Source organism: Orycteropus afer, unplaced genomic scaffold (genome assembly GCF_000298275.1).
Source record: "Orycteropus afer afer isolate SDZICR_OR568_19922 unplaced genomic scaffold, OryAfe1.0 scaffold00063, whole genome shotgun sequence".
NCBI lineage: Eukaryota > Metazoa > Chordata > Mammalia > Tubulidentata > Orycteropodidae > Orycteropus > Orycteropus afer.
This window is the reverse complement of record NW_006921650.1, coordinates 643,369-648,460: the sequence shown is the minus strand read 5'-3', so window position 1 is coordinate 648,460 and position 5,092 is coordinate 643,369.

Below are 5,092 nucleotides of genomic sequence, written 5' to 3'. Positions count from 1 at the left end.
TCCGTAGTGATACTGCCTCGGAAACCCAAGGAGGGGTCACTATGAGTCAGGTTTGACTCAACGGCACATAACAACAACAACAACAACAATGTTGTTTAATATTTTGCCCATGGAATTCTTCAATATTGCTATTCAAGTCTTGGCTTTTTTCTTCAGTTCTTTCAGCTTGAAAAATTCAAAGTGTATTCTTGGCCTTTCACTTTCTAACTCCAGGTCTTTGCATACTTCATTATAAGACTTTGTCTTCTTGACTTGCCCTTTGAAATTTACTGTGCAGTTCTTTTACTTCATCTTGTCTTCCATTCACTTTAGTTATTATACGTTCAAGAGCAAGTTTCATAGTCTTCACTGATATCTATTTTAGTCTCTCTCTTTTTTTTCCCTTCCCTGTCCTTTTAATAACCCTTTGTTTTCTTCATGTATCATGTCATTGCTGTCATTCCAAAACTCATCTGGTCTTTAGTCATTAGCATTCAATGCATCAAATCTATTTTTGAGCTGGTCTATAAATTCAGGTGGGAAACACTCAAGGTAGTATTTGGCGCTCATAGACTTGTTTTAATTTTCTTCAGCTTCCACTTTTTTGCATATGAGCTGCACATGGTCTGTTCCACAGTTGGCCCCTGGCCTTGATCTGACTGATGATATTGAGCTTTTCCATCTTATTCCACAGATGTGTTCAATTTGATTCCTGTGCATTCCACTCAGTGAGTTCCACATATATAGTTGTCATCTATGTTGTTGAAAAATGGTATTTGCAGTAAATAAATCATTAGTCTTGCAAAATTCTGTCATGCAATTTCTGGAGTCATTTCTATCACCAAATCCGTATTTTCCAACTACTGAGTCATCTCCTTTGTTTCCAGCTTTCCCATTCCAATCACCAATAATTGTCAATACACCTTGATTGCATATTTGATCAATTTCAGAATGCAGAAGTTGGTAAAAAATCTTTAATTTCTTTAATTTCTTCATCTTTGGCAATAATGTTTGGTGTATAAATTTAAATAAATTTAACTGGTCTTCTTTGTAGACATATGGATATTATCCTATCACTGGTAGCATTGTACTTTAGGATTGATCTTGAAATGCTCTTTTTGATGATGAATATGATGTCTTTCTTCAATTTGTCATTCCCAGCTTAGTAGACTATATGATTATCTGATTCAAAATGGCCAATACCACTCCATTTCAGCTCACTGGTGCCTAAGATATCAATCTTTATGTGTTCCATATCATTTTTGACAACTTCCAATTTTTGTAGATTCATACTTCATATATCCCATCTTCTGATTATTAATGGATGTTTTTAGTTATTTCTTATTTTGCATCATACCACATTAGCAATGAAAGTCCCCAAAACTTTACTCCACCTACGTCATTAAGGTTGACTTTACTTTGAGGAGGCAGTTCTTCCCTAGTCACATTTTGAATGTCTTCCAACCTGAGAGGCTTATTTTCCACCTCTGTATCAATGTTTTGCTACTATTCATAAGATTTTTCACCTTCCGGCGTTTTTGGAAGCATATCACCAGGTCCTCGTTCCTGTCCGGAAGCTGCAATGAAATTTGTCCATCATGGGTGATCCTGCTGGTATTTGAAATACTAGTGGCATATCTTCCAGTGTCACAGCAACACACAAGTCATCACTGTATGGCAAACTGACACACAAGTGGTCTATCATAATCTGTTATAATACCTCAACCCAAATAAACCAAACCCAAAGTCCATGAAGTCTATTTCAATTCATAGCAACCTAGTAGGACAGAGGGCTGTAAATCTTCAGGGAAGCAGAATGTAACATTTTTCTCCCTCAAAGCTGCTGGTGGTTTTGAACAGTTGACCTTTCAGATAGTAGATGAGCTCTTAACTACCATGCCACTAGGAGTCCTTTTATAAAATATGTAGTATATAGAAAATTGGGAGCTCTGGTGGCACAGTGCCTAAGGCATCTGACTGCTAACCAGAAGGCTGGCGGTTCAAATCCACCAGCCATTCCTCAGAAGGATGGTTAGGCAATCTCCTTCCATAGTGTTATCGCCTTGGAAACCCAAGGATGGGTCACTAGGAGTCGGGATTCACTCGATGGCAGTGAGTATTGAGTATACAGAAAATGAGTTTAGGATTGAATTCAATTCAATGGATTTGACATGACTTCAGTTGATTCTCAGTAAGCACTGTTCTCATTTCCAAGTTTCTTGTTCTCAAATTTGGTAGTGCTTTTTTTTAAGTAACACTAAATGATCTAAAACAAATACAAAGGGTGAGGAAAAAAAACCTCTGAAGGAGTTTAAACAAAGTCTGTCTCTTATCTGAGATTCTGGAAAAATGTTCAAATACAACACTAATTTTATTATCAAGTGCTAATTAACCAGGTTAAAAAATTGTTGTTGTTGTTGTCATGTGCCATCATGTCAGACCTGACTTATAGCAACCCCTTCTTGGGTTTCCGAGGCAGTATCACTACGGAAGTAGATAGCCCAACCTTCCTTCTGAGGAGTGGCTGGTGAGTTTGAACCACCAGCCTTCTGGTTAGCAGTCAAGTGCCTTAGGCACTAGGCTACCAGAGCTCCTAGGTTAAAAATAGATACATTAAATTCTATATGTATGAGAGATTGAATGACAATTTTTTTTCACTTTCTTAGATATTTTTTTTCCCACTCATGTCTCAGAAAGATTTTGTTGTTGTTATTGTTTTTATTGTGCTTTGGGTGGAAGTTTACAAAGCAAATGGTTTTCCATTCAACAATTCATGCACATTTTGTTATTTGACATTCATTGTCATTGCCACGATGTAACAGCACTCTTCCCACTTCTTCTCTATGTTACCATTGTCCTTCCTCCTCCTTTTCTCTCTGTTCTTGCCTTCTGAGCTTTATCCCTGGACAAATGTTGCCTTTTTTTTTCTCTTTTGGTTGATTGTTTTCTAAGAAGTGAGTACCTTCCTAGTGTTATTGTTCATCTTATAGCCCTATTACTGCCTTGGAAACCCAAGGAGGGAGGGGTCGCTCACTATGAGTCAGGTCTGACTCGATGGCACATAACAACAACAACAACATTGTTTAGCTAAGAGTTGAGCCATGAGGGGAATTCAGTTCCAGGCTTGAAGGGTATCAAAGGTCCATAGTCTCTGGTTATCCAACAGTCTCTATCAGACCAATAAGCTGAGTGTTTTATTATGATGATGATTTTTATGATCTTGAGTTTTGTTCCACATTTTTCTCCCACTGTATCCAGGACATCCTATTGTGATCCCTTTCAAAATGGTCAGCATAGTAGCTGGGTACTATCCAGTTTTTCTGGTTTCGGGGTTATGGAGGCTGGTTGTTCACATAGTTCTTTGCTCCTTTGGACTAATTGTTTCCTTGTGTCTTTGATTTTCTTCATTCTTCTTTGCTCCAGGTGGATAGAGATGAATAGTTGCACCTTAAATGGCCATTTGCAAGCTTTTAATACCCCCGTAGCTACTTACCAAATTAGGGTGTAGAACGTTGTCTTTGTGGACTATGTTATGCCAATTGATCTTGATGTCCCCCAGGACTATGGTCCTGAGCCCCTAGGCTGAGTGACCTATTCCCTCAAGGTGTTTGGTTGTGGTTAAGTGGTTTTCATGCCTCTGGTGGCGTAGTGCGTAAGGCATTTGACTGCTAACCGGAAGGCTGGCTGTTCAAACCTACCAGCCACTCCTCCAAAGGAAGGTTGGGCAATCTACTTCTGTAGTGATACCGCCTCAGAAACCCAAGGAGAGGTTGCTGTGAGTCAGATCTGACTCAATGGCAGTGAGTTTGGTTTTTTTTGGAGTGCCCCTGTATGCTGTACTATACTCAGATATATTTGCAGCACATATAAATACATATGTAGAAATATCCTGTCAACCCTATATATATTTGTGAGTGTAGACCCTTTTGCCTTCCTACTTCTGTTCAGCTTGTGAGTCTATGTATGTATCCATTCACAGATTACTGTCATTACAGTTATTGCAGGATTGGGTATGTAATAGTATTTATCTTTCTTGTCTTTAAATCTTGTACTCCTTCCAGTGTCTTCCTTTGCCTTGATCATTTTGTGCTGACTACTTTCTTTTTGTAAACTGCATTTATCTTCACCCAAGTTAATACATGTCTACCCACTAGTTAGTGATTTACCCTCTCTTCCCCTACCACCCCTAATAAACTTCAAAGAATGTTTCTCCTTGTGAGTAAAACTTTTCTTGACTTTTTATAGTAGTGGTCTCATACAATATTTGTCCTTTTGCTACTGACTAATTTCATTCAGCATAATGCCCTCTAGGTTCATTCATGTTATGAGTTGTTTCACATATTCATCATTATTCTTTAACATTGCATAGTATTCCATTGTGTGTATGTACCATAGTTTGCTTATCCATTCATCCATTGATGGGCACTAAGGTTGCATCCATCTTTTTGCTATTGTGAATAATGCTGTGAAGAACATGGGTGCATATATATATCTGTGCATGTCATGTGTTTGATGGCCACCTGAATGTCTTCTGTCGTGAATTGTTGGCTCATGTCCTCTGCCCATTTTTAATTTGGATTGTTTGCCTTTATGTAGTTGAGGTATTAAAGTTCTCTTTAAATTTTAGAGATTAATTGCTTGCCTGATATTTGTTACTAAAAATTTTCCCCAGTCTTTAAGTTCTGTTTACTCTTTTGGTGAAGTCTTTGACGTATGCAAATATTTAAATTTCAATAGCCAGTAGTCGGGTAATTTGTTTTCTGCTGTTAGTGCATATCTAGTTATGTTTAATAATTTATTTACACCATGCATTAGGGCCCCTAAGTTTACTCTTGTTTTTTTCTTTGATGACCTTTATAATTTTAGTTTTACATTTAGGTCTTTACATTAGATCCATCTTGAGTTAATTTTTGTATACAGTGAAAGATATGTGTCCTGTTTCACTTTTCTGAAAATGGATATCCAGTTTGGCTAACAACTTTTGTTAAAGACACTATCTCTTGATTTAATGGGTTTTAACCATAGTGCCTAAGGCACTTGACTGCTAACCAGGAGGCTGGCGGTTCAAACCCACCAGCCACTCCTCGGAAGGAAGGTTGGGCAATCCTACTTC